This window comes from Acinonyx jubatus, chromosome B4 (genome assembly GCF_027475565.1).
Source record: "Acinonyx jubatus isolate Ajub_Pintada_27869175 chromosome B4, VMU_Ajub_asm_v1.0, whole genome shotgun sequence".
Taxonomy (NCBI): Eukaryota; Metazoa; Chordata; class Mammalia; order Carnivora; family Felidae; genus Acinonyx; species Acinonyx jubatus.
Window position 1 is genome coordinate 21652741 of NC_069387.1, and position 26316 is coordinate 21679056.

The following is a 26316-nucleotide window of genomic DNA, read 5'->3' on the forward strand; positions in this document are numbered from 1 at the left end:
TGACTTATTTGACTTAGCATTTCTTAACCATAAGAATTTTACCCACTGATTACTGAGGAAAAATGAGGTCCATGGTCTTAAGCACAACAGTACAGATCACCCTAAGATCACCAACCTTGAATACTTTTAGATTGCTGAAAAGATACCAAATAAGGTTAGAGTCCTAAAATCATAAGTCCGGTTGGGAGGGGAATGGCTAGAGATGCTGATTTCCTTATGTTTTTACATTCTTCCTATTAGGTTTTTTTTTTTTTTTATGTCTGTAAAAATTTATTTGAGAGAAACAGAGAGAGCATGAGCAGAGGAGTGGCAGAGAGAAAGGGAGACAGAGAATCCCAAACAGGCTCTGCATGGTCAATGAACCCACGAACCCACGAGACTGTGACCTGAGCCGAAATCAAGAGTGGGATGCTCAACCAGATGAGCCACCTAGGTGTTCCTTCCTATTAGGTTTTAAGTCAAGGCAATACAGATATATACAATGAGAGTGGAGGCAGAAATGAGAAGAAAATGACCCTAAGAGGAGATTACTATACAAAATGAAGGCTACAAAATCTTTCTCGTTGGAGATGTGGATCAGAAAATTGGGCTCTGAGCTCATTAACAGCTAAGGCAATGGTAAAAACATCATTGGTGACATGGTTCACTGTGTCTCTAATCTAAAAACAAACCAGTTTTTCAGGAAAAGTACAGCTAGTCCTCATAACGAGGCCCAGATCCCCATAGCAATGATCACAGAGGATTACCTATAAAACCCTCTAAAATATGTGTATCTTCTCAAAACATTTTTCATACGGCTTTCTTAACTTTCTTGAGCTGTGTTTTAGTGTTAGAGCCATTATGATCCGGCTTTCCTGTTGGTTAGCATAAATCCTCTTTGTTTCCGTTTTAGCCTACTCAGGGTGCAGAATAAACGTGGGTGTTCTGTCCCTCCCCACCCTGCATCCCCAATAGTGTGGGTGCTAGTAGTTAATTAACATAAGTGACTGCCTCTGAAATGGCCTTTCCTCTGTTAAATACCTTTGTGCTTAAGAGAACAGTTGCCTTTTTCAAAATATTTAAATGTGCTTTACAGGATAGCAGAAACATTCTGAAGAACCATTTGTTTATAAGCAAGTTTTGTATCACGGGAATATTTTATGATTCAGGATTTGTCTTTGTTTTTTTCCATGTTTAAGTAATTCTTTTTGTTTGCTTTGTTATTCATCACAAACTTCAAGCAGTTTTAAAACTGCATTATTTTTTAGTTACTGATAAATTCTTTATCTGGGGAGAAGGGTATGCGGGTCGAGAAGAATCAAGACTAATCCGATATGGAATCAATGTACAGAGACGGAAAGCAAGGGAATCTAACACTTTTCTTTAAACTGAAATCAGTTTAGTGAAAGAAGATAAATGATAAGATTTCTCTTTGTTAAAAAGGACCATATTCTTTACAATACTTTCTTATAGCTATCTCTGGGTTTATGTAGATGAAGTAACTATTGAATAAGATGTTGTGGAGCACTGAGAGAGACATATCAGGAACCATATAACTTGGAGAAGGAGAGAGGGAAGGAAGGAAAACAAGCAAACAAAATGCAAACTCAGTTAAAAACAAGGCCTTCCCTTCAATTTATTTAGCTAGATCGAATGTGCACACAAAATAAGTGTCTGTGCTTGATGGCTCCTCCAAAAGCTAAACCTGGAATTTACCACGCGGCCCTGCAATTCACTCCTAAATACATACCCAAGAGAATCGAAAACAGGTATTCAAACAAGTACGTGGATTTGCATGTTCATAACAGGATTATTCACAATAGCCAAAAGGTGTGGACAGCCCAAGTGTTCATCAGTAGATGAATGGGTCAACAAATGTGGTATATGTAAGCCACGGAATACTATACAGCCACAATAAGGAGCAAGGTAGCGATACACGCTACAGCACAGACGAGCCTCCAGAACATTCTGGTAAGAAGTCAGATACAAAAGGTTATATATTGTGGGATTTTATTTATTTAAGTTAAAAAGAAATTTTTAACATTTATTCATTTTTGAGAGATAAAGACAGAGCATGAGTGGGGGAAGGGCAGAGAGAGAGGGAGACACAGAATCTGAAGCAGGCTCCAGGCTCTGAGCTGTCTGCACCGAGCCCGACATGGCGCTTGAACTCATGAACTGTCGGATCATGACCTGAGTCAGTCGGACACTTAACCGACTGAGCCACCCAGGTGCCCCCTGTATTGTTTTATTTAAATGAAATATTTAGAATAAACAAATCCATAGAGACCAAATACAGATTTGTGGTTGCCATGGACTGGGGGGAAAGGGGAATGAGGAGAAATTGCTTAATGGGTAGGAGGTTTTATTTTGGGATGATGGAAATATTTCGCAACCAAATAGAGGTGGTGGTTGCCCAACATTGTGAATGTACTAAGTTTCACTGAAGTACTCACTTAAAATGGTTAATTTTATGTTATGTGAAGTTCACCTCATTAAATCAAGAAATAGCCATATATATGTATTATGTGGAAATGAGGACATAAGTAAATGCCAGATCAAACAGCTGAGAAATTCAAAAGCGTTTGTCTCCAGAACAGAAGAATGGAGGTTTGGGGAGGGGTAGGATAGGGTCAGAGTATTTTTGTTTTTAAATTTTGCAATAACATTTAACCTATTTAACCTATGTGCGTGCAACTTGATAAACTTAAAAATTTGAAGAAGTGTTGCTCACTAAAATTTTATAATACTAGACAGTGATCAATAATGAAATACCTAAATTCTGCAGAAGCATTGAGTAAAGAAACCAATTAGAATAGTGAGGGTTGTTTTTAAAAATGTCTTTGTGGAAATGAACTATGAGCTGGATTTTGAGGTTGAGTTGAGTAGCTTGATGAAATGAATTTCCAGGGGACCAGAAGGAGGTGGGACATGCAGAGGGACCCTGGGCTGAAGTAAGTATTGTGGCGTCACAGAAAGGACTTTCTGAAAGATGAAAGTAACGATAACAGGGATCCCCAAACCGGTTACCTCCTTTCCATTTGGTTTTTTACCTGCACTAAACACTTCCCTTTGCCTTCAATTTTCCATTTGGTTAAACAAGAAATGATACTGGAATCTCACAGCTACATCTTGGAAATGCTGTTAGAATGCTCTGTTCTTAGGAATAGGAAAACCTGTCCTAAATTTCATAGATAAAAATTCAGTGTAAATACATTAACCACTTTAAGCCTAGAATTATTACACTAACATTCACAGGTCACCCACATAGAAATGGCTCATGTCCTCTAAGGGATGAAAAACCCGTGGGTCTAGGTTTTGCTTCGAAAATTAAAATGAAAAGATATGAATTCCACTGAATTCCTTTTTAACTTATCAAAGACCCTAAGAATATTTTTGGATTCGGGGCATTAATAATAGCTTCTTCTAGCACCCAATTTTGTATAGGCTTTTGTTGTCTTTAAGTCCTAGTTTTTAAGGCCCATTAAAAAATCATTTTTAGAATGAAATATGTGAGAACTTCATAAAACATCTGGGAAATTAGCCAGTTTCCCTTGAAAAGTCAGATAGAACTTCCAAATTGCCATCGGAATCCACTCCTTCATCCCAGCCTTACCACTTCTGCCCAGAAAGTGCAACCCCTAGACAAATTGGAAAGTGGGTTAGGGCTTCCTGTTCTCAGTATTATTTTAATTTAATGTCTTAGAGTTGTCACCTTTCACCCACCTGGCTCTGAAAGGCCCTGCACACTGCACAGCGTGTGGGTAAAATAATAGGTAAAGCATTATCATCCGTTGGAGTCAGGGTCACTATTATAAATAACATCCTTTATTCCTTAAAAAACACACACACACACATGATGAAATCCTGCTATTGCTTTCACTGCTGGAATGTGCTATTCCTTTTCAGTGCTTATAAAAGTATAAGGAAATCAATCATCCCTATTCTTGGTTACCTAAACCAATCCAAACCAACAAAGGTAATTACAAATGTTCTCTGAATATGTTTACCATTAGTATTAATAAGGTGTTAAAAATCCACCCCCCCCAATTTCCCTCATTTAGGAATCAGGGTGTTTGCCTTCTGAACAATGGAAGAAAGTAGTGTAAACCCACCTGTTCAGAGTTCAAAAAAAATCAACCCTAATGCCTAAAACACACACCATGAGTGCTTCTAATAAAAATTTTGAAATTTTGCCTTTGCATTAAATCAGGTACTCAAGGTTTCTTTTATTATTCTTGTTTCTTTTCAGATTCCCTATTTTTTTTCTTTAAAAATATTTTGGGGGTGCATGAGTGGCTCAGTGGGTTAAGCATCTGATTTCGGCTCAGGTCATGATCTAGCAGTTTGTGAGTTCAAGCCTCACATCAGGCTCTGTGCTGACAGCTCAGAGCCTGGAGCCTGCTTCACATTCTGTGTCTCCCCCTCCCTGTGCCCCTCCCCTGCTTGCGCTCTGTCTCTCTCTTTCTCTCTCGAAAATAACGATGAAAAAAATTAAAAAAAAATATTTTGCCATTGAAATCCAAGCGTTCATTCACTGACAAATGAATGGATAAATAAAATGTGTACACGCATACGCACACACACGTGTGCACACACACACACACAGAGAATATTATTCAGCCTTGAAAAGGAAGAGAATTCTGATAAATGCTAACAACAGGCATGAACCTTGGGACACTATACTAAATGAAAACCGCTAGTCACAAAAAAAATCAAATACTGTATGACTCCTCTTATATGAGGTACCTGGGATGGTCAGATTAATAGAGAAGTAGAAAGGTGGCTGTCAGGGGCTGGGGGAGAGTGGGGAGTTAGTGTTTAGTAGGTATAGAGCGTCAGTTTTGCAGGATGAAACGAGTTCTGGGAATAAATGGTGGGGATGATATCATAACGATGTGAAGGTACTTAATGCTACTGAACAGTGCACTTAAAAAATGGTTAAGATGGTAAAGTCTGTTGTGTATTTTACCACAATTAACATTGCATATATATGCATATATATACATGTGTATATATACATGTATATATATGTATATATGTATATATACACATGTATATATACACATATATATGCATATGTGTGTATATATACATACATATATGCATATACATACGTATATGCATATATACGTATATATACATATATATGCATATATACATATATATGTATATAATTATATATATAAATATTTTTAGCACTTTTTCATTAAATCTATTATTAGCTCTTAGATTAGGATAAATACTCCTTGTCATGTTAAAAAACTTCCTAGTATTTTTAAATTATCTTAAAATTAAAATAATTCTGGATAAAAATATTTTCTGAATGTATCTAGCTTCTTAAATATAGTCTCTTTATATAGTTTTGATTTCTGGGATGTGCCAGCCTTTGAAGGGACAGACCGCATGTGATGCGATAGGCTTTCGCTCTGTTGTCTCCTTAACTTCTCACAATCATCAACGAGGAAGCTTTTATCCACGAGGAAGCTCAAGCTCAGAGATATTAAGTACCTTACTCTAAGTCACTCAGGGCTGAAGCCAGATCTCGAGCTTAGTCTGTGTTAACAGGAAGCTTTGGACTGTATAGGTTGCCAACCCCAGTTGAAAAAGGCTTCAACAAGTAGATAATATTGCTCATATATTACAGCTCCCGATGGGTGGCTTTCAGGTCCTGTATCTCGGGTCGAGCTTCTCCTCTGTTCCTCATTTAATTCGACCCTGCCCAGTGTGTTGGCACCATACGCAGTCTGTGGCAAAAGGCCGAAGGAATTCTTGGGGGTCATCCCGCAGACTTGATCACACAACGCATTGGCCAGGATTGGTCCACATGCCCAGTTTTAGACCAGTCACTGGCCATCAGAGAGGAATGAACTTAAGTTATAATTTGGGGGCAAATGGATACTGAGGAGTGCACCACCAGGTCCATCTCAACCTGCCTGATTCTCATGGACCATGCCACTTTCTTAGGGCTCTTGATGTGTCTGCTGTGAAGGCCCTACACTTTTATACTTTGTCATGATTGTATCGGTTGATTGGCTTCTCACTCTTGCTGTCTCGCTTCCAGTTTATGTTAGTGCACTTGTTCCCAGCTGTATTCCCATTCCTCCTTTGATTATTTAGCTACATGCTTATTTAGCTGCTGTGTCCTGGGAAAGTGAAAGAAATACCACCTTACCAGGGATTTTTATACAAATTAAAAATAGACAAATAGTAATGGCACATTGGTCTCTTCTAAGGCAAAAATGTGTGAGCTTTAATGTATGTAACTGGCATCATCTCCTTTTGATGTTCACATTCATTTTTGCACATTTCCTGCTGTTTCATGAGTTTCTCAGTAGTTGAGACTGTCTCATGGGTAACTTCTAATTGTGAATACTGGAAGTTATACAATAGGGAATATAATACTTGTACTGTTTTTATTTTTAAATATTTAATTTTGAGAGAAAGAGAGAGAGACAGACCGAGACAGAGCACAAGCAGAGGAGGGACAGAGAGGGAAGGAGACACAGGATCCTAAGCAGGCTCCAGGCTCTGAGCTGTCAGCATAGAGCCTGATGCAGGGCTCAAACCCACAAACCGTGAGATCATGACCTGAGCCAAAGTCAGATGCTTAAGCAACTGAGCTACCCAGGCGCCCCAACACATGTACATTTTTTACACGGATTTAGTATAATTAGAATTTTTAGCATTCTTAAGATGTTGGCCAAGATTTTTTTTTTTCAGTGTTACTAGATTTATCAATAGCAGAAGATAAGGTTGAAAGGTGGACAAGAAGCTGATTGTGGAAGACTTTGATTGCCATGCTGGGTAACTTAGCAGATTTTTTTCAAATTTTACCCTAAGTAAGTATCCCTAAAGGAGGAAGATAATGAAGACATAATCCCAAACTTGCTGGTTAGCCCTAAATGGTTTAAAAAAAAATCAAAATTTATTTAAGCCCTTGTGTCGCAACTTAAAACTTCATGTGATTTTGTATTCCTCTCCATAATATGTGTGTAATTATTTTAATATGCCTTATGCTTTGGTTACTTGTCATTAAGTTAATTTATGCACCAGGAAGTCATGCCATGTTTATCTGACAACTTTGCCTCCAGACTGTCCCACACCCAGGAGGACTTGCACTTCTGGCCATGACCTTGGTGTGGGTGGGAGTTGAAGCCCTCCAAGCCCATTCTTCTAGCTTCTTGAAGCTATTGTGTCTGCCTCAGTTTTACACAGTGGGATTCCCTCCTACACCCCAGATTTTGCACCACCCTTTCTCCCAAAGTGCTTGCCTCCAGCCTGCTGACCTCCCCAATCTTCCTTTGCCTCTTATGTCTTCGACTATAACCACTTCTATGTTTCTGGCTTTTTTCTACCCTTCTAAACCCTGGATTTGGAGTCTAGCTGCCTTGCTGTCTGCACCCTAACTCAGCCCATTCCATAGAGCAGGACTGAAAATTGAAGATTTTCGTAAAATAGTGTGGCTGATTCAGAGTCTTTCTGTAAACTTGCCCTGAGAATCGTCTGTGAGAAGGGTTTAAGTGGGCAACTTCATTGTTAGGGACACCAGTTGAAAAGCACATAGAAAGCCTCTTTGGCAGGAAGGCTAACATGATTTGATGTTACTATGTGAGGACTCTAGAGAAACTGTGAACTAGGTCTTGAATCAGACTTGTTCCCTCTTTAGATTAAAGATGGCTATGTGGGCAAATGTTGATTCATGTGAAATGTTTAGGTATTTCCCTGTGTTTAACTTTATGATTGCAATCATGTGTGGGATCTATGAGAATAAGACATAATTAAATATAACACAGCATATGAACTATTTTCCCCCTTTTTTCCAAGTGGAGTCGAATTAAGAACACTGTAGTTAATGGAATAACTAATGTCCACCCCTGATTAGACTGAATTCTTTGGTTCAGAACAATAAATGTCATCTGCTTACATACCAGGCTTGTTTATTCATTGAACTTTTGACTTACGGAAACTAGCATTTTACTGTAATAAACACTTGGTTACATCTGTTACAAATTGAACACAATTGGTTATTCCAAGAATAGTGTTCCAACTCTAGACCAAAATTATAAGCAGCTGTATGCTAATAGATATGCACACCAACTTCCCACCTTTGTGTCCTGTTGTTTTAAAAATGTGTGTACCTCAAAAGTCAAGTTCAAATGGATGTAATTTCTCATTTGGAAAATATATTTTAGGGGTTTGTGTTCTTTTCTTTGCTCACTCTAAAATTTGAATCATTCTGTGTGGAGAGAAAAAGGTGGTTGCAACTTCTGTCTTTGTGTTTTCCTTTTATAGGAATTCAAGGAAATATTTCGCCATTAATTTTATCCACCATTCCAACGAAATTATTTTTCTTTTTTAACTCTTATGGGGTTTTAAATTAACTTTGTGAGGTTTATTTATTTTATTTTTTTAAGTTTTTTGGTGTTTGCTTTTCTTTTCCTTTCTGTCTTTTTTTTTTTTTTGAGAGAGAGAGAGTGTGCAGGTGTGACTTGGGGAGGGGCAGAGAGAGAGGGAGAGAAAGAATCTTAAGCAGGCTCCCTGCCCAGTGCAGAGCCCAACTCGGGGGGAGGGGGGTCTATCTCAGAACCGTGAGATCATTACCTGAGCCTAAATCAAGAGTCAGTTGCTTAATCCACTGAGCCACCCAGGCGCCCCAATGTGCTTGCTTTCCTTTAGTACTAACTTGGATACTGTTCCTATGACTTTGGGGAAAGTAAAACTAATTTATTTGTCAATGGTTGCCTAATATTTAAGCATTAGTTTTTCATTTTCTTATAATTTTCCTAAATTATTAAAGAAATATAAGAATATTTTCAGATGCTGAAATGTTTTGATATTTGACTTTTCAGTACCATCGTAGTATATGAAACTTCTAGGATTTTAAGTGTTCTGTAGAATTTTGAGTATATAATAGCTGATAATTTAATGGGCAGTAATCTAGGTCTTCAATAATTATGTTTTTGGTTTGTAGGTAAGATTGAATCCTTTTCCAAGTTTGTTTTCTGGTTGCATTTTGTCTTTGGTAAGTTGTTCTTTGTTTTTTTATTTTTTTATTATTTTTATTTTTTAAAATTTACATCCAAATTAGTTAGTATATAGTGATGTAAGTTGTTCTTTGTTACCTGACAACTTATCTACTGCATTTCTAATATTTTTCTTATAGATCTGTATATTACTTACTGCTCCTTACCATGTTAGTAAGTGTAAAATTTTTCTTTCAAATATATTTATCATGTAGCATTTGATACATACAAAGTATTGAAACACACAAGTAAGTTATAAAAATAAATCTCAGTTATTATATTACTACCGTAACTGGAACCATGCAATTTAACCACAACTCAGCTTAGCCAGAACATCAGCATTCAACTTAATGGAATCCTACCCCAGTCAATCCACTTCCTCACTTTCCCTTCATTGGTAAGCACCAGTCTTTGAGGTTTATCATTCTCTTAGGAAGAAACAGAAAATCTTAACAGATTGATCACTAGTAATGAAATTGAATCAGTAATCAAAAAACTCCCAAAAAACAAAAGCCAAACACTAGATGGCTTCACAGGTGAATTCCACCAATCATTTAAAAAAAGAGTTAATATGTATCCTTCTCAAACTTTTCCAAAAAATTAAAGAGGATGGACTGCTTCCAAATTCATTCTAAGAGGCCAGTGCTACCCCGAGACCAAAACCAGGTAAAGACACTACAGAAAAGAAATTATAGGCCAATATCATTGAGGAACATAGATACAAACATCATCAAAAAAATAGGAGCACACTGAATTCAACAATACATTAAAAGGAATCATATGCCACAATCAAATGAAATTTATTCAGGGATTCAAGGATGCCTCAATATCCACAAATCAATTCATGTAATGCATCACATTAGCAAAATGAGGGATAAAAATTATATGGTCATTTTATTTTATTTATTTTTGGGGGTATTTTTGATTAATTTTTATTAAATTAATTTTTATAAAAAACTTACATCCAAGTTAGTTAGCATATAGTGCAACAATGATTTCAGGAGTAGATTCCTTAATGGCCCTTACCCATTTAGCCCATCCCCCCTCCCACAACCCCTACAGTAACCCTCTGTTTGTTCTCCATATCTAAGAGTCTCTTATGTATTGTCCCCCTCCCTGCTTTTATATGATTTTTGCTTCCTTTCCATTATGTTCATCTGTTTTGTATCTTAAAGTCCTCATATGAGTGAAGTCATATATTTGTCTTTCTCTGACTAATTTCACTTAGCATAATATCTTCTGGTTCCATCCACATAGTTGCAAATGGCAAGATTTCATTTTTTTTTTTTTTTGATTGCCGAGTAATACTTCATTGTATATACATACCACATCTTCTTTATCCATTCATCCATTGATGGGCATTTGGGTTCTTTCCATACTTTGGCTATTGTGGATAGTGCTGCTATAAACATTGGGGTTCGAAACAGCATACCTGTATCTTTTGGATAAATGCCTAGTAGTGCAATTCCTGGGTCATAGGGTAATTCTATTTTTAATTTTTTGAGGAACCTCCAGACTTTTCCAGAGTGGCTGCACCAGTTTGCGTAGCCACCAGCAGTGCAAAAGAGATCCTCTTTCTCCGCATCTTTGCCAACATCTGTTGTTGCCTGAGTTGTTAATGTCTGCCATTCTGACAGGTGTGAGGTGGTAAAAATTATATGATCATTTTAATAGATGCAGAAAAAGCATTTGACAAAATTCAGTATCGATTTATGATAGAAGCTCAACAAAGTGGGTATAGATGGAACATACCTCACCATAATAAAGACCACACATGACAAACTCACAGCTAACATCATACTCAAGGACGTAAAGCTGAAAGCTTTTCCTCTGTGATCAGGAACAAGACAAGAATGCACATTCTTGCCACTTTTATTCAACAGGGTACTGGAAGTCCTAGCCACAGCAATCAGATAAGAAAAAGAAATAAATGGCACCCAAATCAGTGAGGAAAGAGTAAAACCATCAGTATTTACAGATGACATGATACTATATATAGAAAACTCTAAAGACTCCAGCAAAAACTATCGGAACTAATAAATGAATTCTGTAAAGTTACAGGCTATAAAATAACATACAGAAATCATTTGCATTTCTATCCACTAATGAACCATCAGAAAGAGAACTGAAGAAAACAGTCCCATTTATAATAGCATCAAAAAGAATGAAAAACCTAGGGAATAAATTTAACCAAGGGGGTGAAAGGCTTGTACTTTGAAGTTACTATTTTTTTTAATGTTTATTTATTTTTGAAAGAGTGCAAGCAGGGGAGGGGCAGACAGAGGGGGACAGAGGATCCGAAGCGGTCTCTGCACTGACAGGCTGACAGCAGCAAGCCGTATGTGGGGCTCGAACTCACAAACTGCGAGATCATGACCTGAGCTGAAGTTGGATGCTCAACCGACTGAGCCCCCCAGGTGCCCCTGAAGTTATTTTTAAAGTTTGTCACATGTTTGGATTTTTTAGCAATGTTTTGTTTGCTTTTGCTTTTTTCTTTAAATTTTTAAAAATTACATCCCACTCTGTGCAACTTCTGCAATATGGTATTTCTGTGAATTATCTGTGTTGTTGCATTTAGATATAGTGTATCCATATTTATCCTGATAAATTTTTAGTTGAGAGAGTACACTCCAATTTATTCATCTATTATCTTGCATTTGAGTTTTGTCCACTTTGTTACTGTTATAAATAATACTGTTATGAATGTTATAAATAAGGATCTACTAATGTACATGTGCAAGAATTCTACAAAGTGTTCTTCTGAAAACAGAATTGGTGGGTTGTGGGGTATGAAAAGCTTCAGTTTTAGTGTTAAGGCTGCATTGTTTTTGGAAGGAGGGGCATTTGATTTTAACTTTCCCCAGTGATGTGTAAGAGTTCTTATTGGTCTGCATCCTTGCCTGTACTTTGTATTGTTAGACTTTTAATTTTTTATAAATGTATGGAAGTCAAATGGGACATTATTATGATTTTCTCAAAAAAAAGTTTTTTAATGTTTATTTATTTACTTTTGAGAGAGAGAGAGACAGCACGAGTTGGGGAGGGACAGTGAGAGAGAGAGAGAGAGAGAGAGAGAGAGAATTCGAAGCAGCCTCCAGGTTCGGAGCTGTCAGCACAGAGCCTGATTCAGGGCTTGAACCCATAGACTGTGAGATCATGACCTGAACCAAAGTTGAACACTCAGTTGACTGATCCACCCAGGTGCCCCTACATCTTGATTTTAAAATTACGTTTTATTTAAAATTATTTATTTAAAATAGTTTTATTTTATTTAAAATTACGTTTGATTACTGACAAGATTGAGCATCTTCTTATTAGTTTATTTGCCATTTGTGGTCCTTCTTCTGTGAAATGCCTGTTGTGTCTTTTGCCTGTTCTTCTACTGTATTATTTGCTTTATTCTCACTGGGTTCAAGGAGTTTTTAAAAATATATTATGAACCCTACTCCTCTAATGGTTGTAGGTGTTGTATATAGTCTTCTTTCAGGTTTTGACTTGTCTTTTCACTTTATTTATAGTATTATTTTTTAAACAGCTTAATTGTGGGGGAGGGCACCTGAGTGGCTCAATTAGTTAAGCCTCCAACTGTGGCTCAGGTCTGATCTCACTGTTGGTGAGCTTGAGCCCTGCTTAGGGTAAACATGAGCCCCTCTTCTCTCTTCCTCTGTCCCTCCTGGGATTCTCTCTCTCTCTCTCTCTCTCTCTCTCAAAACAAACAAACAAACAAACAACAACAACAACAACAAACAAATGGAATTATACAGTATGCATTCAGTTTTGCCTGGCTGCATTCACTCAGTATAATTATTTTGGATTCATCCATGTTGTTGCATATATAAGTAGTTCATTCATTTTTATTGCTAGGTAATATTCAGTTATATGGATGTATTACAATTTGTTTATCCAGTCACATTTTGTTAGATATTTGCATTGTTTGTTTTTAGGCTATTGAAAACAAAGACATTCATAGAAGCCTGTGTATGAACATGTGTTTCTTTCTCTCTTGGCATACCTAGAAGTAGGATGGCTTGGGTGTATGATAGGTGTACATTTAAATTTTACGAGAGTGCCCAACTGTTTTCCAAAGTAGTTGTACCATTTTACACTCTAACTAGCAGTGTTTGAGGGTTTCTTCATGGTATCTTTTTGTGAACAGAAATTCTTAATTTTAAGTTAGTTGAATGCATTGATAATTTCTTTCATTACCTCTTTTTTCATGTTATTTAAGAAGTTCCTCCCTACCTGAGACCATAGTCTACTCTCCTTTATGTTAAACTTTTTTAGGTTTTGACTCTTGAGTTCAAGTCTTTAATGCTTTGGTGCGGTGAGCATGATATGATGTGGAATTCAATTTCATTTTTGCCAGATGGGCGACGAGTTGTCTTAGCACCATGTATCACATGTCTGTCCTTTCTCTTGTGGGCTTCAACACCACCTCTGCCCTACATCATGTTTTCATATATGAGAGGCTCAGAGTGTCATCTCTGTTCTGTTTCGTTTGTCTAAGTCAGTGCCACACCATGGTGATCAATCACTATAGTTAAAAAAAAAATTTTTTTTTTGACATTTATTTATTTTTGAAAGAGAGAATGAGGGAGTGTGCACGAGGGAGCACACGCAAGAGAGTGCATAAGTGGGGGAGGGACAGAGAGAGGGAGACAGAGGATCCAAAGCAGGCTCCTCACTGTGAGTCCAGAGCCTGAGGCAGACTCGAACCCACGAACGGTGAGATCATGTCCTGAGCAGAAATCAAGAGTTGGCCGCTTAACCGACTGAGCCACCCAAGCGCCCCAATCAATCACTATAGTTTTATTATAAGTCCTAAGATCTGGTACTGCAAATCCTTTTACCTTTTTTGTTTTCAAGGACTGTTCTTGCGTTTTGCTCTTCCATATATATTCTGGAATCAACTTTCCAAGTTCTATAAAAACAAAACAAAATAAAACAAAATTTCTGGGATTTTGATTGAATTGCATTTAATTCAAAGTTCAGTTTGAGAAGAAATGAATCTTTAAAAAAATTAAGTATTCTGACCCAGGAACATGACATTTCTTTCTCTTTGAGCGTTTAGTGTCTTTCGGAAAAATTTTACATTTTTTTCCATGGATGTTTCGCAGACATTTGTTAGGTTTATTCCAAGATTTTACATATTGAAGGTAGATAGTCTGTTTTAAATTCTACTAGTACTTACATTGAAATTTTAAGAAGAATTAATTTCTTGCTTTTCAAATTTCCCTCCCATTATCCTCTGTCTCAGTGCACACACAGGTTTACACTTCTATGAATTTAATATGGAATTCGACACACAGAAAAACAAATCTTTTCGAACAACATGTCTTTTTTTTTCCATAAATGTGTGTTTTGCATTCTGTTTCAGTTACTATAATGATAATAATTAAAATTATATTTGTTAGACTATATTATTTTTGTCACAACTATGAATAATATATTTATTGAATTATCTCCAGGCAGTTAACCAGTTTCAATGCCTACTGGTTAGTTATTTCCTGTTAAACGCCTTCAGTTTTTGAACTTACAGTTTCATTAACCTGGTGAGCTGGAATATGTCATCAGTCAATTTTTGTAAGAAACTTACTGGGTGGTAAATTTATCAGCCTTTTTCATCCGCTGGCTGATATTTTTTTATATCATTCTTCATTTGCAGGTGTATTTAACATATGTTGCCCTAACATATGAATAGCACATACTATTTATAAAATTCTTGAGTCATAAACTCTCTTCCTCCATGTGTTGTAAACTGCCTTGTCGTCTGGCATTTACAATTATAGAGGAGATATTGGAAAAGAAACTGTAGTTGGATTTTTTCCCTCAGTTTGGTTGGTTTTAGGACTCCTTAAAAAATTCTTTAAGTTTAAAATTTTTATGAGGCTATGTCATAATATTTATTTCTGCTTGTTAAGCTTTTCTGGAAGATGTTAAACTATCAATTTCTGATCTCAAGTTTGCTTTTTTAGGTCTGGAATATTTTATCCTCTCCAACCTCCTATTGTCTGTTCTTTTACTCTTCGGGTTTCTCTCCAAGATCTGTCCTTCAAGTACACCATTCCCTTTGTGCGTATTTTTTTTTTTTTTAACAACTTTATTCATTTGGCTCTTATTCTGGGGATGCTTCTCAAGTTTATTCCCCACAGTATGAATTGATTTTATGTATGCCTACTGATTTTGTTTCAGCCACTACATATTTCATTTTGCTACACTTGTGTCTTATTTCAGACAGTTCTTATTTAATCATTCTTTAATCATATTGGGCTCAGAAAGCAGATAGTGCTCAAAATGTTTTTCTGTTTATTAAAGTCTGTGTGAAAGGAACACAATACGGGATTTTTCTTTAAGCCATATACTTCGCTTTCTCTTTTCTTAGACAAGAGAAGTTTACAGATAGATAATGGATATTTACTGAGCACTTGCTACATGCCAGGCACAGTTCCAGACACTGGGGATACAGCAGTGAACAAAATAGGCACACGCACACACAAATCCCTACACGCGTGGAGGCTATCGTCCTCAGAGCAGACACGGGGAATAAGCAAACAAACAAAACACTCGTGCATCAGGTGGAGAAGTGATCTAGAGAAAAGTAAAATGAGGTGCATGGGGGTGCGTGTGGGCTGCTTTCACACTAAGAAGTTACCAGTATTTGGGGGAGAAGACTCCAGGTGCAAAAAACTGCTAGTCCAGGATCCTTCGGCAGGAGTATGCCTGGTGGATGTGAGGACTAACAAGGATGCCCAGGTGGTTTGAGTTTAGCCAGCGAGGGAGGGGCTGACCTCTAGGAAGTGACGTCGGGAGGCACCGAGGGCCGGATCACGTAGGGCTTCTTGGCTTTGACTTGTTTCTTCATGACATGGGTATGCAGCAGGGGATTTGAGAACAGAGATGTGACATGACACGATCTTAATTTTTTTTTTTTTTTTTTAACAGCATCACTCTGGCTTCTGGGTTGGAAATTGACGGCAGAGGCCAGAAGACCAGCTGAGAGGCTGCTGCAGTGACCCAGGTAAGGGATGCTGGTGACCCGGGCCAGGTGGTAGTGGTGGAGAAGTACCAGCTTTAGATCTGGTTTTTATATATTTTGAAGCAGACGTAACATGATTGGCTGAAGCTTTGGATGTCAGGTGAAAGAAATAAAGAATTAAGGATGAGTTTGAGGCTATTTGCCTGAGAACTGGCATAGAGTTGCTACCTCTGAGCAGGAGAAGACAGAGAGAGGAGAAGATTTGGGAAGAGGAGGGCTTCTGTTTTATATGTCATAGGTGTGAGAGGCCTCCTGGATATGTCAGCAGAGCCGATGTGTAGACAACTGGACACAGTAGTGCGAAGTTCAAGGGAGAGGTCAGGCTGGAGAAATGACTTGAGAGTTATCAGTGGCTGAACGGTGTTTGAGACTGTGATTCCGGTGACACCAAAGGGAAAACTGTAGATAAAGAAGCGTGCTGACATTTTCACCTGTTTCATTCACTTTTGAGTTTGACTTGATCTTATTTCTGCAGTTGTCCTGGGGGATTGGCTTTAGGGCTTCTCCTGCGTCTGTGAGCATGTTGGGTTACTTTGTTTTGTTTCCTTTCGCCAGTGGGGAAGGTCCACCTGGGTCTGTGTGGGAGCAGGTACAGGGTGGGAGGTTTGCGCTCACCTCATCACTGCTGAGTGCAGAAGTTTTCTTCTAGACCTAAAGACGGTGTGCAGGTTGATAGAAAAACATCTTTGGTGCCTGGGATAACGGAGACATTCATCAGATCCTGGTTTGTTCTGTTGGATGCGGATTTCCCACTCCTCCTTCAGTTTGGTTGCCTACCACATTGTCCGGCCCCAGCTCTGCTGTTTCTTCAGCTCACAGACCAGGGCGGTGAGCATGGCACTGAGGCCTGGGTAATCGTCGCATTCCCGGACAAGGAATTTGTCCAGTGGTGGACATACAGGCCCATCGAGTCGTTCCTGGGACTGATACAAGGCTGTGGGGAGAAAGAAACCCTCTTTCCATGGGAGCTACTGAGCTAAAACAGTCCTGGAATTGATAGTTGTTACTCCTTTGCTGCATAGAGGGAGCATGTTTAGAGGAGGAGAGAATGCAGCTTTCATAAAGAGGAAAAGCCAGGTGAGAGATGGGAGAGAATATGTGCCCTAAGAGCATTGTTCAAAGATCTTGCCCTGAGCTGTATCTGAAGTCACTGTTGGGCAGCTCCTTGCTTGCTTGCTTGCTTCTTTCCCGTATCTTTCCTCTCCTTCCTTTTTTCTTTTCTTTCCTCCCCCCCTTCTTTCTGGAATATGCTTTTTGGAATTGGCTTTCTCTTCCTTTGCAGTTGGAATAGTTCTCATTTCATGCCTGTTCAATCCTTCAGGCAATCCTCAGGCCCAGGTATGGGAAATAAGGGTCTTTACAAATGGTTCATTGAAGAAAAGAGGCACATTTAGATGCTTAGCTAAACTCTTTTTTTTCTGTATCTCAGAGATGCCATCACTGTCGTTTCGGGATATGTTTTTCTACAGTCACATAGGCAGGACTTGCAGAGCCAGCCCTGGACGTCCTGAGTTGCCAGCTGAGACTGGAATAAGGGTCAGTGGTGAATGAGTTCATTACAGTCCTTTCCTCCCAGTTCCTATTTTAGTGGAGGACAGATATCAAACAAATAGATGCAATTTAAATAGTAAAGCAGACAAGTACAAGGGAGCCCGGGGTCAGTTCTGGAAAGGAAGAGCCACTCTGAGGAGGTATTTTCGAATATCATAAGAGCAAAGTAAGTGCACGAACATGTGGTGGTCTGGGTGGATGCAGTCCAGGCCGAGGAAATAGTGAGGGCCCTGAGAGAGAATGAGCTTATGTATGCAACTGCCAGAACGCTTTTATGGAAAGAACGGGGTGAAGGATGATGAGAATGGCAATCAGAGTTGTACAGGGACCTGGTCCTGTCCAGCCTCGGGTGTGATGGCAAGGATTTGGGATGTTCTGAAGAGACGAACTCCCTGGGGGTGAAATCAGGGAGGGCTGCTGGGAGGAGGTGGCAGGACCAGGAATGACAGCCTGAGCTCTTCCCCCGCCCCATGTAAACCTCTTTCCCCTTCACTGCAGCCTTGGGGGAAGGAGGGCAGTGGGGGCAGGGTCTGCAAGCCACAGTAGGATTTTGGTATTTGTCCAAGAGCAGTGAGGAGCTATGGAAGGATTTTAAGCAGCAACGGGCTCAGGTTGGATCCTCACTGCCGTATTGTACTCGGAACCAGAGGAAGGGAGCATTACATAGTAGAAATCTCGGTTATCCCTCGCTCCCCCCTCCAAAACATGTTTAAGATTGTCAACAACAGAAATAAAACTTCCTCTAATTCGCACCTTTCCCCCAGCCCCTCAAAAAAAGAAACCAATGAGTGTACTAAGGAACTTTGGGTTGGCTTTGAACAGGGAAGTGATGTGATTCAATGTCTGCTTTAAAACCATCACTAATGTTCTGTGGCAGACTGACCAAGCTCCCTTTCACTTGTCTGCTTTACTATTTAAGTTGCATCTATTTGTTTGATATCTGTGTCTCCCACCAAAATAAGGACTGGGAGGAAAGGACAGGGAGACCAGTTAAGGGCTGACGCTGTGGTCCAGGGGCGAGGCCATGGTGACTTGGACCAGAGTGGTAGTGCCAGAGAGTCATCAGAAAGCAGGGGATAAAGCCGATGAGGTTTGCTGATGGAGTGGTCACAGGGTTTGAGCACATGACGTAAGTGTCATGTTGCCTGAATGAAGAAGTCCTTGTGCCACTTTACTGATAGGGGCAAGTCTTAGGGGCAGATTTTGAGAGAGGGTGCAAAAAGGTCTACGTGAGCTCTGTTGTGTTAAGATACCGCCAGACATCCAGAAGGGGATGTGTGCCGGGTGGATTTGTCTGGAGCTCTGGCGAGAGGCCAGGGAAGGAGATAACTTGAGGGATTCAATGGCATGCAGGTGGATTTAAGGGTGTTGTGCTTGGTGACAAGTCCTGGCGTGTGAGTGTGGGGAAGCTGGAGACCTGAGCTCTTGGAAGATCTAAAAGAAAAGGCTTCTAGACTTGAGAGGGGCTGTCACAAAGCAGGTCACCAGGGTGGTGTGGAGCCCCGGAGACCGTGTGCACCAGTGTGTTCAGGAGAAGGGGGGTGTGATAAGATATTGCTGAGTGGCCACGTATAATGGGGAGTGGGAAGTCTTTGCTGGATTTGCCTTCATCGTCATAGAGCATCAAGGCCGGGGTATGGGAGAGGTGGAGAACACTCTAGGTAGGGACTGACTCTGGACCAAGTGTAGAGTGGGCAGTCCCTCTTACGTGCCAGCCACTGAGGCCGACCAGGGTGTGCAGATGCTGCCCAAACCGTCTTGCCTCTGCTAGAATATCATAAGCGACGGGCTGGATTGTCTGACGAAAAAACCAAAATGGCGCCACCACTGCTGTGGTGGAGAGAAAGGCAGATTGCTGGGAGTTTCAGTGAGATGAAGATTATTTTGTTATCTTTATGTGTGATGTTAGAATGTGACCTGCACAGGAAACCCGAATGAGAAGCTCAGGACAGAACTGCAGCTGCAAGGGGCGCCTGGGGGGCTCAGTTGCTTGAGCATCCAACTCTTGATTTCAGCCCAGGTCATGATCTCACCGTTTGTGAGTCTGAGCCCCGCATCAGGCTCGGTGCTCCCGGTGCATTGTCTGCTTGGGATTCTCTCTCTTGCTCTCTCTCTGCCTCTCCCCTGTTACTCTGTCTCTCTCTCAAAATAAATAAACTTAAAAAATTTGTTTGAATAAATAAAAAATAAAAATAAAAAACAAAACTGCAGCTGCTTCTGAGGGACTGCAGGTAATAGATGAATTTGGCAAAAACCAGTGAGTGTTTGTGGTTCTTAGCACAGTCTGTTGGTAATCCCATCCAACATCTATTTCCATGAGTAGCTCAGTTTTATTGTTTCTTTTGCAAATCACCTTTAAGTTGGGTGTCTGACATGTGCTAAAATCAACCTGAGGGAGAAAAACTTCTGTGGCATTTAAAAGGATTTGACATGGGCTAGTTTGGACAATTCCCAGCAAGAGGGGACATTTTATTAGGACATTCCACTGGAATAAATTGCACTCTTTTTTTTTTAATGTCTATTTATTTTTATTTTTATTTATTTTTTATATTTATTTTATATACATATAAATACATGTTTTTTATTTTATATTTATTGATATTTTATTTTTATTTATTAAACACTGATTTAAATGTTAAGGAGAGAAAGACAGAGTAGGAGCAGGGGAGAGGCAGAGAGAGAGGGAGACACAGAATCCGAAGCAGGCTCCAGGCTCTGAGCTGTCAGCACAGAGCCTGATGCGGGGCTCGAACTTACGGACTGTGAGATCATGGCCTGAGCCAAAGTCGGACGCTTAACCGACTGAGCCACCCAGGCGCCCCAGTTGTCTGTACTCTTTTGAAGATGGTACAATTCTATTCACTTTTAGGGGATTAAAGATCTAAAAAATAAAAGGGAATGAGGGCCGTTCTAATATAAAGTTATAATTATGGAGTTCGCACCCAGCTGGGTGGAGAGAAATGATCAGGACCCACCTCATGAACACTTCACAGTAAGTTTTATATTTTGGAATTCTTATATTTGAGGGTCGTGTCTGATTAATGAGCTAACTCATCTCTGGAAGGTAGCCTGTCACTCTGAGCTATCCAATGTTGTGAGCCTCTGTTTACAAATTACATTTGTCAAGGTTGGTACTGAGAGAATACGATATAACCAGTAAAACTTGCACCTTCTCATACTTAGACAGTTTTCACTGGGCTGATGTTTGAATATTTGGTTAACATGACCATGCTTTTTAACATGTCCTTTCTAATCTTCAGAAGAAATTTAAATGTCTCTGGGAACACAGTTAAAGGAGTAATTAATTTTTCCTGGCAGGGGTCAGGAAAGACTTTGGAGCAAATGTAACATTTGAGGCAAGGCTGGAAAGATGGATAGTTTTCTGGTAGAAAAGGGAAGAAAGTGTTTCATGCGGAGGGGAAGCATGAGCAGGAGCCAGACCACGTGGAAATGCCTCAGGTGCTTGGATCCAGGCCAGTTCCAGTGACAAAAAGGGATACTTTGGAATTAAGGGCTTTAAAGACAGGAGCAGGCCTTTGTGGTGTCCAGGCTTTCTAGTTAGCAAGTGTATGAGCTGCTAGGCAGCCTGCTGTCTCTGGGGCAGGATTGATCGCCATTTCCTACTGTGGCACTTTCCTGCTGCTTTGACATTTGCATGAACCTGGCAGAGGATGCGGACTGATGTTGCTCAGAACTGAAGATTGATTTCCAGTCCTGGGAAGGTTTGTGGGTGACCTTTAGAGCCAGCTGAACTGGATGATTGCTCAGAGAACAGACTAGAACGAGTGATGTTAAGGAGGCGCCAACGGTAGGTACCCAAGGTCCGACTTCCAAAGGGCAGGCTCTCCTTGCTCACTGTTAACCCAGGTGGGGTCCCACTCAGACTGTGTCATGAAGGCTGTCAGAGGAGAGGCAGTGTAACCAGTGCCTCCACCATCAGTGCTGGGAAGTACGTGATGATGCCACCATGGTAGTAGTATGAGTAGGGGTATGCGAGCCCTGGGTATCTTCCCCTCAAAATCAGGATACCCCTGTATTAGGGTTCTGCAGAGAGATAGAATCAATAGAGGGTGTGTGTGTGTGTGTGTGTTTGTGTGTGTGTGTGGCCGTATCCATACCCATATCCATGAGAGAGAAAGAGAGAGATTTTAAGGAATTGGTTCATGTGATTCTTAGGGCTGACAAATCCAAAAATCTGCAGGGTGGGAGGGCAGGCTGGAGACTCAGGGCAGAGCTCATATTGTAGTTCAAGTCTGAAGGTTGTCGTCCACTGACAGTTTCTTCTTGTTTGGGGAGGTCAGTCTTTGTTCTTTTAGGGCTTCAACTGATTGGACGAGGCCCACCTATATTATGGAGGGTAATCTGTGTTACTCAGTGTCCACTGCTTTAAATGTTAATATTATCCGAAAAAACACCCTCACAGAAATATTCGGGATAATGTTTGACTAAATATCTGGGCATCGTTAACCATCACAACCTCTAAAGACTGCTGTAGAGTGAGGATTCTCTATTAGTCAGTGTCTGTTTATCATCATTTTGCCAACGAAACAGCAGGGAATTTTTATTATTTCTTCCATGTTGCTATATGCCCAGTACCAACAGCATTCCCTGGCATATAATGAATGCTTAAGAAGTGTTTTTATAAATTGAATGAATAATAGAATAAACATTGACTTCAGTTATTTGGAAACACAGTACCTGGCACTCCAGTTATCTTCATCCTGGCCAGAATGTTTGTGCTAACATGATATGATTGCCCAGAGTTGCTCCGTATGTCTGGCTTGAGCCTCTGCATCTTCCCAGACATAACGTAGGCATCTTTGGAAGTTGATTGTAACTTTTTCATGTTGCTGATTACCATGGATACCCTGGGAACAGCCTCCGCTGCACTGTGATTTGGCGTGTTCCATTGGGCGGCTCTTAGCCGAGCGAGAACCCTCAATGAATCATCTGAGGAATCTCAGTTATTTTAGTTGTGTGTATATATATATGATATATATACATGGTATATATATATATCATATATATATCATATATATATGTGGTATATATAATAGTATATACCATCTCTGTATCGGGAGAGGGCTGAAGAGAGAAAGTTCATCAGGGAGGGGGTGCAAATGCGAAGGGCAATGGAGAAAAACATCTGCTTCCGATTTTGTCCACAAGCGAGCAAAGACTGATCCATGCTTAGGTTGCTCGCAATGTTCAGATTTTCCTGTTGTTTCGCACCCTTTTTTCAAAAGCTTATTTATTTATTTTAAGAGAGACAGAGACAGCGCAGGTGGTGGGAGGTGCAGAGAGAGAGGGAGAGAAAGAGTATCCGAAGCAGGCTCCACACTGCCAGTGCAGAGCCCAGTCTGGGTCTCGAATCCACAAAGCTGTGAGATCATGACCTGAGCCCAAACCAAGAGCTGGACACTCACCCGACTGAGCCCCCCGGGCGCCTCTAGTTTGCACCCTGTGTAAACACTGACGTTATTCTAAGGACTGTGCTGGACATTTTTGCACCATGTTCCCTGCCCTCCATTAACCTACATCCCAGATAGGTGTCTGGGAGGCAGAGGTGTGTGTTCAACTTTTCTACCTGGTGTGCCAACATTATTTGTATGGGTTAGAATTTGAGTGAGAACTTCTGTGGGAAAACAGAGCGGTTGGGGTGATGGCAAAGGGGATCGTTCTCTGCCAGCTGCGATGGGGAAAGAGGTCGAGAGATGGGGTTGGAAGGATTAAACAAAGTGCCAAAGAACATTTGCTTGGTTGGAGTGAAGGAAAGGGAAAGACCGTAGGAGGTGAAGAAGGAATCAAGAAAGCTGGCAGAAGGGCCTCAGGACCACCAGAAGGAGCCATTTAGGAAGCAAAGACTACGGGGCCCAGAGAATCTTACTGACCCATAAGAATATCTCTTTTGGGGGCGCCTGGGTGGCTCAGTTGGTTAAGCGTCCGACTTCAGCTCAGGTCATGGTCTCATGGTTTGAGCCCCGCGTCGGGCTCTGTGCTGACAGCTCAGACCCTGGAGCCTGCTTCATATTCTGTGTCTCCCCACCTCTCTGCCCCTCCCATACTCATGCTCTATCTCTCTCTGTCTCTCAATAATAAATAAATGTTAAAAAAAAGTATCTCTTTTGAAAAACACTTTATAGTGTCTGACACTCAGCCCGTAGGGATGTGATATGATCAAAATATTTGGCAAGAAAAAAGACCTCTTTGTGTCTCTGCAGAGGAAACTAGCAAGAAACGGGGGGCGGCTGAGGGGCTAGCTAGGGTTTTGTCTTGAGGAATAAAAGAGAAAGGAAGGGGATGAAGGTGTTGGAGGAAGTATTGGCATTTTATTTCTTCTAGAATTTGGATGAAGACTGTGATGCATCTTTTACTTGCTGGTCTTCTGACCCTGGGTGATTGGGGTGACTCTCAGAGGTTATTTGAGGAGTTGAACAGTGTGGTGGGTTAAAAACTGCAGTCTTGAGGCAACAAGAAGGGAAGGGTTTGAGAAAATACAATATAGGCATCTGGGTGGCTCAGTCAGTTAAGCAAATGACTTTGGCTCAGGTCATGATCTCGCAGTTCATGAGTTTGAGCCCCGCATCAGGCTCCCTGCTGTCAGCACAGAGCCCACTTGGGATCTTCTGTCTCCACCTCTTTCTACCCTTACCCCACTCATGCATGCATTCTCTCTCTCTCTCTCTCCCAAAAAATGAATAAAACATTAAAAAAAATATGTCCTACCAACGCAACTGCAAATCAGCCTCTTGGGTCCGGGGAGAACATGTCAGGATGAGGCGACTATCAAGACCGTGGGAGTTGAGACAATTAAGACAGCACATTCCTCATTAGGAAAGAATCAAAACTAGATCCCAGAGGAGGAGTCACAGATGGTGAGGGAAGTGATGAGGGTGAGCATCCAAAAGTGACACAAAAGTTAGAAGGATACCAAGGTCAGGGTGGATTCCCTCAGAACCATGATGTAGAACTGGCGGGCTCCTTTGCAAAAGGTCCAGCTTCTTCCTGACGCTTCCAGCTTCCTCCTGTATGTGTGACTGACACTGGGGAATACATCCTCCTGTCTCCCATTGTCCTGCACTCCCTGGGCCCACAGTCTAACCAGGTCTAGGCTGGTTTTGTAATGAGAACCAAGTCCCAGAAGCTACTATTGTGTCCCACGTTTGGATGCCCTGAGAAGCCCTACTAATCAGGACCTCCCCATTTGGGGTGAATTCCACTGGAAACCCCAAGGCTAATAGCTCCTCCAGATTGCACACCCCTGCTATTTTTAGTTTCTTCTCAAAATTAAAGTCCCTAGAAGGTATGTTACCTCTTCTGCATAGTCTGGCCTGCTGTGTACTTCTCCTCCTGACCCAGCTTCCACCACTGCCGTCCTCCAAAACCTATGCCCTGTGCCTTACGGAGAACTGGTTTCCTAGTGAACAAAAATCCCTTCTTTTACCCTCTTCTTCAGTGGAAGCTATTACCTTTGAGTGTCTTTCTTTCTTCCTTCCTTCCTTCCTTTCTTTCTCTCTCTCTCCCTTCCTTCCTTCCTTCCTTCCTTCCTTCCTTCCTTCCTTCCTTCCCTCCCTCCCTCCCTCCCTCCCTCCCTCTCTCTCTCTCTTTCCTTTCTTTCTTTCCTTCCTTCCTTTCTTTCTTTCTTTCTTTCTTTCTTTCTTTCTTTCTTTCTTTCTTTCTTTTTTTCTTCTTAGAGAGAGAGAGAGAACACAAGTGGGGGAGAGGGGCAGAGGGAGAGAGTGAGAAAGTATCTCAGGTAGGCTCCATGCTCAGTGAGGAGCTTGACACAGAGCTTGATCACATGACCATGGGATCATGACCTGAGCCAAGATCAAGAGTCAGATGCTCAACTAACCGAGCCCTCTAGGTGCCCCCTGCCTTTGAGTTATAACGGACATCTTCCTCCATCTCAAGGCTTCCACATTTGGAGCAGCCTCCCTACTGTAGGTTCTTTGAGAGCAGGAAGCACATGTTATGTGTTTACCAAGAATCTTCCCAGCATCTAACACAGTGTCCAAAATAGCAGCTACTCAAGAAATACTTCTTAAATGAACGAATGAGTGCACGCATGTAGAATCTGCTCTTTTGCCACAGCGTGTGTACTAAGAGCCAGGAGTCCCTTTTCCTGAACTACTGCCAACGGTGGTCCTCACTTTTGTCCCCCATGTCATGAAGCCTTTGCCCTCTGGCTCCTGCCTTGCTGCTACACCAAGTCTGGAGTAACTTCAGTGCCCTGCCACCACTTGGAATTATGCCACAGCTGACATTTTTGTTCTCATTGGTGGAACTTTCTAGAAGTGGGTATTCACAGGCCATGAAAATGTTCTTTACACTCTTATCTCCAATTCCTCACCTCCAAGTGCATCCTAATTCAGTCCAGCTGAGCATTTGTACAACCAAGATTCCCGACTCCCTATCGTCCTTCTTCTGTTTATTAAATTCACTGCACTTTTCTGTCTTTAGCTCAGTTGACAACTTAGCAACACTTGCCAATTTTGGCCATGATTGCCTTGAAACATTTGTCCTTGGCTTTCTCTAGACTTACTCTTACAGTTTCTTCCTTCCTTTCCTTCTCCATCTGTCTTTATTCTCTTCTCTCTGTGCCCATTTCTAAAACATTGGTGCTTTCTTAGTGTTTAGTCTTTTTTTTAAAGCTTATTTATTTATTTTGAGAGAGAGAGAGAGAGCATGCAAACAGGAGAGGGGTAGAGAGAGAGAGGGAGA

General features: G+C 40.7%; 1 protein-coding gene across 2 annotated transcripts in view; it reads left to right on the plus strand.

The window, feature by feature from the left end:
• KIAA1217 (KIAA1217 ortholog) overlaps positions 1-26316 on the plus strand; it is a 747790-nt gene that overhangs the window by 21699 nt on the left and 699775 nt on the right. For both annotated transcript variants that reach the window (XM_053225397.1, XM_053225396.1), the window contains exon 2: positions 15948-16023. The gene's annotated coding sequence lies outside the window, so the exon portion shown is untranslated. The remainder of the gene's footprint in view (positions 1-15947; positions 16024-26316) is intronic.